Source organism: Quercus suber, unplaced genomic scaffold, assembly GCF_002906115.3.
Source record: "Quercus suber isolate HL8 unplaced genomic scaffold, Cork oak 2.0 scaffold_779, whole genome shotgun sequence".
Classification (NCBI taxonomy): domain Eukaryota; kingdom Viridiplantae; phylum Streptophyta; class Magnoliopsida; order Fagales; family Fagaceae; genus Quercus; species Quercus suber.
The window spans coordinates 1,019-15,490 of record NW_027070215.1 but is presented as its reverse complement, the minus strand read 5'-3'; the positions used below and the strand labels follow the sequence as shown (position 1 = coordinate 15,490).

The 14,472-nt window shown below is 34.7% G+C and overlaps 1 pseudogene; it reads left to right on the top strand.

Annotated features, from left to right (window-relative positions):
• Positions 1-12,309, top strand: part of LOC112030218 (endochitinase-like) — a 31,350-nt pseudogene extending 19,041 nt beyond the window's left edge.
• Positions 12,310-14,472: the final 2,163 nt, after the last annotated feature.

The following is a 14,472-nucleotide window of genomic DNA, read 5'->3' as shown; positions in this document are numbered from 1 at the left end:
ATGAAATTATTTTCCTAGCTGAGCAATTCCTAACAGTTTTTTTTCTCAAACTTTCCCCATATATCATCTATGAGAAATTTCTTTGTATGCATGTTGATGGAACCTGACAAAGGTCTGGTTTATATATTTTTCAATCGCAGGTGACTATGAAGTCTGAAGTTAGCGAAGAGCATGAGAAGTTGGGCAGGAAAAGAATCGAGTTGTTCAAAGCTTTTGTGTGGTATTTAATCAAAATAAATAAATTAAAAACATTAAAATGATGTGGAAATTTGTGGAAGCTCTAAAACTTAGGTGGCACAATATGGAGAGGTCAATAAAAAGTCAAAGACTTTGGTTATATAGTATTTATAGATTGTAAATTATTTTAGGATTACAACTACTTTTGTTACAACTTTGATACGGTGGACTATGAGCGGTTATTTATCACTTTCACATAAATTTACTATTTTTTCTCCAGCCACTCACAATCTACCACATTAAAATTGTGGTAAAAATAATTATGGTTCTAAATTTTTTTGAAAGTATGTGGCGACATAGGGGAAATCGAAGTCTAGTAAACCCCTAGCATGGGTTCAGTTAGGGAAAAAACTTCCAATTGTGTGTGGCAATGTGTGTGGTTGTTTTCTTGGCTTATGTTTTTCTATGGCTTTGCAAAGAAGCTTATGATCATGGGCGGTTATGCTCAGGGGATTCAATAGAACCCCCTGACTTGGAAATTTTTTTTTACAAATTATATTGTGAGTACCTAGGATGTACGGATCTTCGGGCCAAGGGCTTTTTGCCTTGTAGCCTTTTACACCGCATTCTCGGCATGTCCTTCAACGTCCTAGGACGTCCTCGGACGGCTTCGCAACGTCCTAGGCATGCATGGCAACGTCCTAGGCATGCTTGGCAACGTCCTCGGACGGTGTCCTAGGAGTCTCACATCGAAGGAAAACCCCCCCACTTGCTGCCTTATAAGCTGTGAAGCGAAGGGAGCAGTGTACCATCGGTTTAGTTATTCAAATAACTATAAATCGATGGTACACTACTCCCTTCGCTTCACAGCTTATGGCCCTTTTATTGTGGGTACCTAGGATGTACGGATCTTCGGGCCAAGGGCTTTTTGCCTTGTAGCGTTTTACACCGCATCCTCGGCATGTCCTTCAACGTCCTAGGACGTCCTCAGACGGCTTCGCAACGTCCTAAGCATGCATGGCAACGTCCTAGGCATGCTTGGCAACGTCCTCGGACGGTGTCCTAGGAGTCCCACATCGAAGGAAACCCCCCCCCCTACTTGCTACCTTATAAGCTGTGAAGCGAAGGGAGTAGTGTACCATCGGTTTAGTTATTCGAATAACTATAAACCGATGGTACACTACTCCCTTCGCTTCACAGCTTATAAGGCAGCAAGTAGGGGGGGGGGTTTCCTTCGATGTGGGACTCCTAGGACACCGTCCGAGGACGTTGCCAAGCATGCCTAGGACGTTGCCATGCATGCTTAGGACGTTGCGAAGCCGTCTGAGGACGTCCTAGGACGTTGAAGGACATGCCGAGGATGCGGTGTAAAACGCTACAAGGCAAAAAGCCCTTGGCCCGAAGATCCGTACATCCTAGGTACCCACAATAAAAGGGCCATAAGCTGTGAAGCGAAGGGAGTAGTGTACCATCGATTTATAGTTATTTGAATAACTAAACCGATGGTACACTGCTCCCTTCGCTTCACAGCTTATAAGGCAGCAAGTGGGGGGGTTTTCCTTCGATGTGAGACTCCTAGGACACCGTCCGAGGACGTTGCCAAGCATGCCTAGGACGTTGCCATGCATGCCTAGGACGTTGCGAAGCCGTCCGAGGACGTCCTAGGACGTTGAAGGACATGCCGAGAATGCGGTGTAAAAGGCTACAAGGCAAAAAGCCCTTGGCCCGAAGATCCGTACATCCTAGGTACTCACAATATAATTTGTAAAAAAAAATTTCCAAGTCAGGGGGTTCTATTGAATCCCCTGAGCATAACCGCCCATGATCATAAGCTTCTTTGCAAAGCCATAGAAAAACATAAGCCAAGAAAACAACCACACACATTGCCACACACAATTGGAAGTTTTTTCCCTAACTGAACCCATGCTAGGGGTTTACTAGACTTCGATTTCCCCTATGTCGCCACATACTTTCAAAAAAATTTAGAACCATAATTATTTTTACCACAATTTTAATGTGGTAGATTGTGAGTGGCTGGAGAAAAAATAGTAAATTTATGTGAAAGTGATAAATAACCGCTCATAGTCCACCGTATCAAAGTTGTAACAAAAGTAGTTGTAATCCTAAAATAATTTACAATCTATAAATACTATATAACCAAAGTCTTTGACTTTTTATTGACCTCTCCATATTGTGCCACCTAAGTTTTAGAGCTTCCACAAATTTCCACATCATTTTAATGTTTTTAATTTATTTATTTTGATTAAATACCACACAAAAGCTTTGAACAACTCGATTCTTTTCCTGCCCAACTTCTCATGCTCTTCGCTAACTTCAGACTTCATAGTCACCTGCGATTGAAAAATATATAAACCAGACCTTTGTCAGGTTCCATCAACATGCATACAAAGAAATTTCTCATAGATGATATATGGGGAAAGTTTGAGAAAAAAAACTGTTAGGAATTGCTCAGCTAGGAAAATAATTTCATCATTCTCAAGTGAAATATGTGGGGATAGTGCAGAATCAGTGATGCATGAAATATGGGAGTGCTTAGAAGCGTCGGAAGTCTAGAGACCAACCATGGTGTTTCCATAGGTATAATGTTATTTTCTCTTTAAAGAGAAATAGGCATGTCATGGAGGTGGAGGCAAGGGAGTCAGTCTCGTACCGGAGGTTGTATCGCAAAGAGGTTTTTAATCCCTCTACATTTTAAGTAAAAAGGAATCTAAAATTTTATTTAATTTTTGGATATAATAGTATACAACGTCTTATGTCATTTCAAATTTTGAATGACAAGACACCTTTAATTACTAAACTATGAAATAAATCTATTTCAAAACTTTGACGTTGTCTTTGATTGTTTCATTAGTCCTATTCAGTCCACTTTGGTCCTATTCAGTTCACATCGGTCATATTCGGTCCATTTCCATCCTATTTAGTCCATTTTGTCCAATTTGGTTCTAGTTGGTCCACTTTGGTCATATTTGGTCTACTTTGGTCCTATTCGGTCCATTAGGTTCTATTCAATCCACTTTAGTCTTATTTGCTCCACTTTGGTCCTACTTGATCAAATATGTTTCAACTATGTTTTGTGGGTGAGTTCCGTTAGTTTTTGCTTGAAAATTAATGAGGTGGCATTAAGTTTTAATCTCAACAGTTGGTTTATTAGCAGGTGATGTGGCAGCTTCTATGTAAAACAAAAGGAAATATCCTATTAAATTTTTACTGGAGGTAAACCAGACCCACCTTTGTATACGCAGGTAATTATTGAGTACTCCTGAAGTACCGTAAATACATACTTCCCCTCCTCTCACATAACTGTAGATCCCACAAATTAAATTTATTGTGGGATCTACAATTTATGTGAGATGAGGGAGTACGCATTTATGGTACTCTCGGAGTATTCAATAATTTTCTTGTATATGCTATGTTTATACTTGTTCTCATTAATACAATTACTACCCTTGATTTCAAAAAAGAAAAAAAAAATGTTAATGCCTAACCGTGATTAGGAAACTTTTTTTTTGGGCTATTTTACTAATTTAGTGATTGAGATTAATAAGAGAAATTAAATCCAATAATTATGAGCATTTAAAAATTAATGCTAGAGTGCAAGATTTGGGGGAGCAAATGACAACATGGATGCCCAAATTCTAAATGGGATTAAAATTTGGAATAATTTGAATATGTAGGAAATCTATATCAGGAATAATTCTTTTACCATTAAGGTTTTCTTTCAATAATATATATGATCCTGGTTCACCAAAAAAAAAAAAAAAGAGCAATATTATTCCTTAACTTTCTCCTTCCATTTTTTTACCATGCTTTATATGTTGAAGCAAATATCATAAATCCTTAAATACATCAATTTCTTTCTATTTAAACAAATTTTATATGATATTCAATATTAATTATTATTGTTTTTATTTTTTGTGACTTGGTCAAGATCACGTACAACTCGTGGTTGAATAATGAAGCTGAAATATAGATGAAGTTTCGTAACTCAAGAACTTCTGCCGAGATACTTCCTCGCAAGAAAGCTAAGCTCAAACGTGTAGGGACTTCATTTTTTATTTCCTTTGTGAGTGAGAGAGCGTGTGATGGCTTTCGTTGAATAGATGAGATTCAAGTCTCTACTCTATACGTACGCATGGTGTTGTTTTGTTTTGTCCCTTTTTTTTTCTTGCCAATTCGTTAAATATATAGTTCAAAGTCAATATGGGTTGCTTGTCTTATTGATGGACTATGTGCATGGATGCAGAGAAATCTCAAATTATTTGACATGGATAAATTTTATAGCACAAATTAAATATTAGTATAAATCTAAAAGCGTATATGGTATTATGTCATTTAGGCTAAGTTCAGTTAGAACTTAAACTGATAGAAAAGTAGAAGGCTGGATATGTTGTAATGATAGAAGAGTGTGAGGATAGCAAAAATTTTAGTTTTTTTTCCTTCTGTGTGTTTAGTTGGAATGATGGAAAAAGTAGAATGATGAAAAACAAATATAAATTTCTTTGTTTGCATGAGAAGAAAAATGAAAGTATGAAAAAAGAAAGTATGAAAAATGATTCTTATATAAATTTACTCTTATAATTATCACGACACACTTTTTAATGATCCCTTGCACGTGTGATGATTTTTTTTTTTTTTTTTGGTCTAGTGTCATGATTTTCCATTTATCTCAAATTTTAAATTATGACACAACCTAAAAATTAAATAAAAGAAATTGGTGAGTCTTGATAAAGTAAAAAAAAAAAAAAAAAATTAGAACATGTTCTTGAAGGAAATATACAAAGTGGATTGAGAAGTTTTTTTTTTTTTTTTAGATAAGTTTGTTTTGAAGATATAGATTAGTAGGAGAATGTCCTATTTTGTAAGCATTTTAAGTAAAGTTGGAAACATATTTTTATTAGGTTATTCCCAAGTTTTGTCACGATTAAACGCAATGTTTAAGAGTATTTCTAAACCATAGTTCAGTTCAAAGAAGAGAATCTTTATTTATATATATATATATATATAACTCAAAAAAATTCAGACCTTGGTTTCATTAATGTTGCACATGGCCATAATATACCTAGATCCAATTGGCCACACATGTCAATTCATCATCGAAGTCTTAAAACCGTTCAAACCTTAAACCGTAGCATATACTGTTAATAAAGATCAAATTCTTTTGATTGAACTTTTGGACTAGAAACTTGATGGAAAAGATCTATCTTTTTTTTTTTTTTTTGAGAAGCTGGAAAAGATCTATCTTGAGACAAAGTCAAGGTCACCAAAAAATAAGGGAAAAAAAAAAAAATTTGTCCCATTGAATTTGGCGTAGCCAACCGACGCTATCAAGTACAATAATATCATCAGTATATATTTGTTTTTGAGGAAAGAAATAGAATTATATCATCAATATCAATATTAATATCAATGGAAGTAACATTTGCAGGATTTATTTATCTCTTAGAGAAATATCTTACTAAACTGAATGTAATTTCGAAGTCCCTTCCAATTCACCACTCTTCGCGTTGGTTGATCTATTGCAAAAGTCTTGATAAACCAATCAATCTTCCTTGTGATCACAATTTGCCCAATAAGGACTCCAACTATCAATCCACATCCATAACCCACCACAACTACTTTCCAACCAAACTCAATTGGAGACTTTGAGCTTTGCTTCTCTTCAAAAGTTGAAGGTGGAAGTGATGAGTTTCCAACATGACCACATTTTTTTGGCAATGGACTTCCACACAATCCTGCATTTTCATCGAATGAACTGTTTTCAAATGTCACAATCAGTTTTCCTTGTGGCATACGTCCTGTAAGACAATTATGAGACACGTTCAAGAATGCAAGGAACTTGAGCTCCGCTAGTTGCGGAGGAATCTCTCCAGACAGCTTGTTTAGAGAAAGGTCTAGTGATTCCAAGTTTGTAAGGTTCGCCAAAGAGGATGGGATAGAACCTACAAGAATATTGTTGGAAAGGTTGAGCATATGAAGTCCTTTTAGATTCCCTACAACTTCTGGAATTTCTCCTTCAAACCTATTGCTTGAGAGATCAATGGCCACCAAGAAATCTTGGATTTTCCAATATTTTGTTTCTATTCCTTTGTTTGTCAAACTCATTTGGTAATCATATCGAGATGACCATATCCTTCCTGGTATTTGGAAGCCTGGAATTGCATGCATATACTTTAAGCGATCTACATCAATGATTCGCATGGCTTGCCAATTTTGAAAGTATTTAGATGGCAACTTACCTTTGAAACTATTATTAGAAAAGTCAAGAATTTGTAACTTTGGGAATTCAAAATTGCTTAGAGGTTCTCCAATAACACCATGAAATCCATTAGACCGCAATATGAGAACCCTTAGCTCTAGAAGAATGCCCAACCAAGATGGAAAAGTATCATTTATATAATTTTTTCCAAGATCAAGAATTTCCAGCTTGGTACAATTAAGTAGTGACCTTGGCATAGGCCCTTGTAAATGATTTTGGTTAAATTGATCATCTTCAATTTGCTGCCTCTCATGAACATTTGTGGAATGCGACCATGAAATTGTTCCCTTGTAGACTAAGAATCAAAAGGTCATTCAAGTTGCCCAAAAGGTCATTCAAGGTCCAAAACTCGTAGATTAGTCCAAGGTGGAAAATCTGGAGCTTGTTCAAAACCTGTGAGGAAATTGTTAGACATCTCTAAACACTGGAGAGTGTCTTTACTCAATTTCCACATCCACTTTGGTATTTGGCCATGAATTTTGTTTTGAGAGAGTACCAAATATTCCAATTCATCTTCGCTTCATAAGAAATCTGGGAAATCACTTAGGCCACAAAAACTCAGTCCTAATACCCTAAATTTTTCACGAGAAGTAGTAGTATTAGGCCTGACAAGCAATGAAAGATTGTTTACGGATAATTCAAGGTCGGTTAGGTTTTTGAGGTTGTAAAATAAGTCAAATTCCACTGTGCCACTAAAATGATTTGAATGTAAAGTAAGGCTTTGAAGATCCACAAGATTGGAAATCGAAGTTGGAATTGGACCATGCAATTCATTAGCCCCAAGTGCTAGGTCAGTTAAATGGGTGAGATTTGCTAGCCAAGATGGGAAAGGACCAGTTAATTTATTTGACCAAAGTTGTAAAAATCTAACTTGGGTCAGGTTTACAAGAGAAAATGGAATGTTGCCATACAAGTTGGTCTTTGCTACGTCCAAAATAATCAGCTTGGTTTGCTTATGAAGCCAGGACAAAGTCCAAGGTTTGAAATTGTTAAATTTAAGATGTAACTCAATGAGTTCAGTAAGGTTACCTAGTGAAGGAGGCACTGATCCAGAGAAATGGCAGAAACCAACATCAAAAATAGATAATGACTTGAGGTTATCAATTTAATTAGGTAGCTCACCAGAAAAACTTGTGCCTTTAACACTTAAATATTCAAGTGGGAAGCTTCTATTGAATTCTGGAATACGTCCTGAAAGATCTGGATTGGACCCCAAATCTAGTAATAGAAGATTGGATAGTTGAAAAATTCCACTGGGGAACTCACCGTGCAAGCCACAATCTTCAAGAAGAAGAGATGTTAAGGAAGTTAGGTTGGCAAAGCTATTAGGCACTGTTGAAGATATATTAACCCCAACAAGATGAAGTTGTTCCAGGTTTGTTAACTTCTCAGCCAAACCTCTTAAGCCAGGGCTTTGGAGACTCAATGGATTACTTGAGAGATCAAGCGAAACCAACTCAGAAAGCTGTAAAAGAGCTGATGGAATTTGACCAGAAAATACAGATTCTGAGAGGTTTAGATATGTTAGCTTTGAAAGCTGCCTAAGACCAAGAGGGATTTGAGAGTGATTGAAGTGATTGTCGGCAAGGTTGAGCCTCTGTAGGTGAAGAAGCCGAAAGAGACTGGTATTGGAATCAGGGGCGGAGGCAGCAGGGGGCGAGGGGGGGCAATTGCCCCCCCTGACTTTGTGAAAACAGCCCCAGCGTACTATTACTATGATATATATTCAGATATTCTTACGCAATTGACCCCTCTGACATAGAAGGAAAAAAACAAAGAAAGAAGCAATCCTTAAAAGAAATAGACACCGAAAAATAAGGGAAATGAACTTCCCTGACCCACTAAACCAACATATCATTTTTTTCTGAATTTTTTATCCTGTCCCACTTGTAACGTTTTTTACCCCTGTCACTATTCAAGCATTTGAATTTCTTGCTTGTCTCATAAATGAATATATAACATAGATTCATAATAGTAGTTAAACGAATAGTGAAATGCAGTTAAAGTTGTTTAGTCTTTTAGATAGGAATAGGATGAAGCTTTTTACTTTTTACTTTTTTAGAATAAGATAGGATGAAGCTAAATTACCTAATACCGAAGAACAATTCAAGATATAATCTTTTTTTTATTATACAATTCAATTAGTGGGTCTCATATATATATATATATATATATATTAAAAATATTTAATCTTCTTATATTGTACCAAAAACCTAGAGCCTCCAACCCTTCGTTATATTTTTCTTCTCCTCTATCTCTTGGCTTTTTAACGGTTTCAAATATGAAAATTTTGTTATAAACTCAAATTTTAGATACTTAAAAGGAAAGATATATAAATGTTGAATTCTACATATTTTAAGAATCAATCAAGATGGTGAAAAATATATATAATTTTACAGGTATTTACTATTTACTATACTCTTAAGACTATCAGATGAATCTATCTTTTAAGCTTATTTTAATGAATCAATTTGATGTCTAAACTTTATGTATTTACATTACTCTCTTCTTTAATTGTTAATAATTATGAATTGGTTATTTTTGTTTCTTTATTTAAATGATACAAAACATATACTTGTAATTACATTTATTTAGAATTGTTTATTTATTTTGTTATTGTTAATTTGTTGTTGATTAACATATTTAGAATATTTTTTCTTTCAATCTTGCCCCCCCTAAACTGAAATCCTAGCTCCGCCACTGATTGGAATCGATAGAACCATAAAGACAACTGCTACTGAGGTCGAGGCTGATCACATAACCGGTGTTCTCATTGCACCGAACACCATCCCACGTGCAGCAATCGCCATTTTCAAGCCTCCACAACGACACCTTTGGATAAGCAGAAGGAGCATGAGATGCCGATTGATTGATAATAAAGCTTTCTTTGAATTGCAACAAGGCAAAACTCTCATCATCATGACACAATGGCTGCACAAATGAAAAAGAGCCAGCAAATATAAGTTAAAACAATGGCAATAAAGCAAGAAAGCGCATGACCATGAATAGAATAAGTGATGAACTCATAATCTCTTCTAAGAATTTTGTTTAGCACTGATAGGTGGTAATCATGGAAGTGAATGTGAGATCTCTCAGATCAAGGTCTTCTGTATTTAATATCACAGCGCACATGCACGACTTCATGCAATGGCAAGTTTACAATAGAGCAGTTGACTAGACCAATTCCACGCGCGATCTACTTTCTCTAATCCGATCACCTCAAGTCAAGCCATCTCCGTACCTCCAGTCAAGACATCTCCGTATGTCAGGGTCGTAGATCAATTTTTTATGACCAGATCGGATGTTTTTATTATTAAATTACTGATTTTTTTCAAAAATTTAAAGTTTTTGAAATACAGAAAATTTAATCATTTATAACATTTGAGAGTTAAGATAATAGATGAAATCCAATACATGAGATTTTAAATGGGGGTAAAGTGAAGATGATAAAAATTGAATCCAAGACACAGTGAACGAATTTAGAATTTCTAACTTTCATACCATGTTAAATTACCGATTCTAATTAATGGTTTAGCCATTATCATTTGAGGTTTGCTATTTTATCGATTACAATCATAAAATCATGAAGCTATTTCAATTTCAAGTAAGGATATGGGTCAGCTATATTTATTTTTCCAAACAATTAACTTTCATGCTTTGAGAATGAGTTTTTTGCTAGCAGATATTTCTATGCATCCAAGAAGATGGTTGAGTTCATCCAAGATGTCTAACCCCTTTTGGGTAAAGAGTAAAGACGTCATGACGGTAGTTTGAATGTGTACACCGAAAGAAAAATTTGCAAGCATATATGAGATATTTGTTAAATAATTTTAGAAAATTTTGATATCACTTTAATGAGAAATACAAAAAGCCGTCAAAACAATTAAATTTTTTTCCCATGAAAATTCTTAAATAGTTCACAATTATTTTTTTTTTCTTGCACAAAAAAAAATTCTTAAAATAATTCCTAATTCCTAAACCAATATCTTTAACTCCCTTCTTAATTTGTTTGGTTACCTTGATTTTTATTGCAAAAGATGATTATTATTTTTCTAGGAGGGTGGGCAAATCACCCGGTGGCCCATATACATGGGGATACTGCTTTATTACAGAAAAACACAAACAAACCTATTGTACTTCAAAAGATTCTCAATGCCCTCTTGGCAAACAATATTATGACAGAGGACCTATATATCCAACTCACACAGTAAGTCTTTGAAATTATAAATTAGTTCTTTATTTATAGTTAGAACTTTATTTGTTTTTTGAATTTAATAACATATAATGTGTTATTAAATGACTTAATACTATATACAGATGGAGAGGATCCTAACACCAGAAAGAGGTTTTTAATCCCTTTCCATTTTAAGTAAAAAGGAATCTAAAATTTATTTAATTTTTGAATATAATAGTGTACAAAGTCTTATGTCATTTCAAATTTTAAATGACAAGTCCTTTAATTACTAAACTAGAAATAAATCTATTTCCAAACTTTGACACTGACTTTGATTGTTTCATTCACTATTGTTAGCAACTACAATTACAAGCAAGCAAGTAGACTAATCTCACAAATAATTCGGATATGGTAGCCACATAACCATATCATTCATGTTAAAGATATATTAGCCCATTAGCATAGGCCCGAGCCTAATTTTATTTTGTGTGCAAGTCAAGTCTCTTACTTGTACTAAAAGTCTATTAGTCTAGGGTTTAGTCTACTATATATACACATGTTATGGTTCATTGTAACACAGGATTTGTACTACACTATAATATATTATTGATGTATCCTTTAAGGTTTCTTCCGTGGATGTAGGTCGTTAGGCTGAGCCACATAACTCTCGTGTGTTATTGTGTTCTATACTTTATATTTTCGCTTCCACATCCATACTAGCATATTCAACATGGTGTATCAATGCTAATATTTAACTTGGTATCAGAGCCACCTTTTTGTGGACATGGTTTTCTGTCCTTGCAGTACATTTAAGAGCAATCTTTGTCTTCCTCGGTGTTTTTTCGCTGCGTTCATCTTCTTTGGCTTCCTACTGCTGCCGTCAAAACTTTCCAGTATAGTCAAGTCACCGTTAGAAGTCGCATCAACATTGCAAGACCATTGCCTTACCGTCACAGAGCCAAACTTCATTCAAGGGATCTTCTCAACCTTATCAAATCTCAAGATTTCATCAAGCTTCCATCTTGAGTTTGAGAGGGGGTGTTAAAGATATATTAGCCATTAGCATAGGCCGAAGCCTAATTCTACTTTGTGTGCAAGTCAAGTCTCTTACTTGTACTAGAAGTCTATTAGTATAGGGTTTAATCTACTATATATACACATGTTATGGTTCATTGTAACATAGGATTTGTACTACATTATAATATATTATTGATATAGCCCTTTAGGGTTTCCTCCGTGGAAGTAGGCCGTTAGGCTGAACCACGTAACCCTCGTGTGTTATTGTGTTCTATACTTTATGTTTTTGCTTCCGCATCCATACTAGCATATTCAACATGGTGTATCAATACTAATATTTAACTATTCAAGATAGCGATATCGTTTTGGATGAGCCCACAGGCAAACAAGTCATCCAACCACGATGTCGTAATTGGAAAATGGAGACCATCTACTTCTAACACTTAGCTAGTCGAGTCCCAGGCTATGGTTTAATCACCAACATTTTCAATGGTGGCCTCGAATGTGGCCATGGCTTTGATAATAGGGTGGTTGATAGAATAGGGTTCTATAAGAGGTATTGTGACCTATTGGAGTAAGCTACGGGAATAACTTGGATTGCTATAATCAAAAGCTTTTACCTCAAGCTAAAATGGCTCTGTTCCTAGGGAAAGAAAATGTTTAGATGAGTGCAACAAGGAGACAATATAGACAATATATAGGTATTTACATTGGAGATTTTCTTGTTCAATGAGAAATCTCTAAACTTGCAAATACTTAAAGAATAATTATAGAACTTATAAGGACAAAATTGCTTTTTGCCCCTTTCTGAAAAAAAATCCAGCATTTTGCCCTCTTTCTCAAACTAATTAGGGAAATGCCCTTCTTTTGAAAATCGAGTTTCTGAAAATCGATTTAGACTCTATAACGGCGTTTTTAAGGACCCTATAGTAACGTTTTAAGAACCTATAGTGACGTTTTGTAACTCGATTTTCATAAAGTTGAGTTATAGGTAAAAAAAAGAAAAAAAATTGCATGTAACTCAACTTTATGACAATCGAGTTACAAAACGTCACTATAGGTCCTCAAAACGTCACTATAGAGTCCTTAAAAACGCCGCTATAGAGCCTAAATCGATTTTTAGAAACTCGATTTTCAAAAGAGGGGCATTTTCCTAATTAGTTTCAAAAATAGGGCAAAATGCTGGATTTTTTTTCAGAAAGGGGCAAAAGCAATTTTCTCCGAACTTATAAGCAATGCAACCAGCTTAACCAAAGTGTGTGATTTTACGTTGTTGTCTAAATTATTCACTTTGATTGCTGAGAGAGAGAGATTAAGAATATCATAAGAACCTTGAAAACATAAATTACCTAAACATTCAAATTTAAGCACATTATTGTATATCCCAATTCACATGATTGTCGTTTATTAATTTGAGAGATAATCACATGATTGTCATAGTGTCATAAGTATAATCATTATACCATTACTCTAAGGTAAGATTAAATAAGAAGTCACATGAAATATTTTTGCAGTTCGAAGTGTCAGCAGAGGATGGTTTCCATTTTCCATTTTCATCAAAGTGTGATCTTAATTTCTCATTTAGTATGGATTTTTGGCAGCTTGGGATTGGGGAAGGTTTGATATTGTGGGTCTTCAAAGATAAAAGTTCATCTATAGAAGTTGTATATATGATTAATTTTTTATATCTATTTCCAACCTTTATTTTGAACTAAAATTATTGATTTTTTTTTTTTTAACTAATTGTAGTATTGAACAAAGTGAAGATTTTTTTTTTTTTTTTTTTGAAAAAAAAAAAAGTAAAGATATATAACATTTGCTAATTATTCAGTGCTCACATGGGCTAGCAACTAGCATATCAAAAACTTAAGAATAATATTTATTTTTGTTAAGTCCCCTGAGCCACATCAGCCTGGCATTTCGATCTATTCGGTCCACTTTAGTCCTATTCTGTCCATTTGGTCCACATCAGTCCTATTTAGTCTACTTTGGTCCTATTCAGTCCACATAGGTCCTATTTGGTCTGTTTCCGTCCTATTCAATCCATTTTGCCCAATTTGGTTCTAGTCGGTCCACTTCGGTCATATTCGGTCTACTTTAGTCATATTTGGTCCATTAGGTTCTAGTCAGTCCACTTCGGTCTTATTCGGTCCACTTTGGTCCTAATTAGTTCACGTTGGTCCAATTCAATCGACTTTGGTCCATTATGTCCACTTTAGTTCTATTTGGTCCAATTCGGTCCACTTCAGTCCTATTCGTCCCCTTTGGTCCTATTAAGCCAATTTGGTTTATTTGGTCCTATTTTGTTTGCTTTGGTTCAACTCGGTCCACTTTGGTACTATTCCGTCCAATTCGGTCCTACTTGGTCTCGTTCGGTTCATTTTGGTCCATTTTGTGCACATACCCAATAAGAAAAAATAAGTTTGGGTTGAGAGCACCTATTTTAAATCCAAATTTACTAATATATATATATATATATATAGATCTCACACTCATAATTAATATCTAAAATCTTAAGCATATCATTTATTATTATTATACTCCTGTTGAGTCACATTAATGTAGCATTTTGGTCTAAATTTAAGTAAAAGTCTTTCTAAACATAAAGGCTATAAATAATTAAATACACTAAATGTAATTTTTAGGGCAACTACTTTTTTTTCTTAATGTCGTTACTTTTAAATGAATTGCATGAGTTTGATTATATACCTTCAAACAAAATAAATTATATATATATATATATTTTATTTAACTATTTAGTGCAACGCACAAGATAGTGACCAGTTTTTTATAAGGAAAGAATCAATTTCATTTTTATAAAATATAT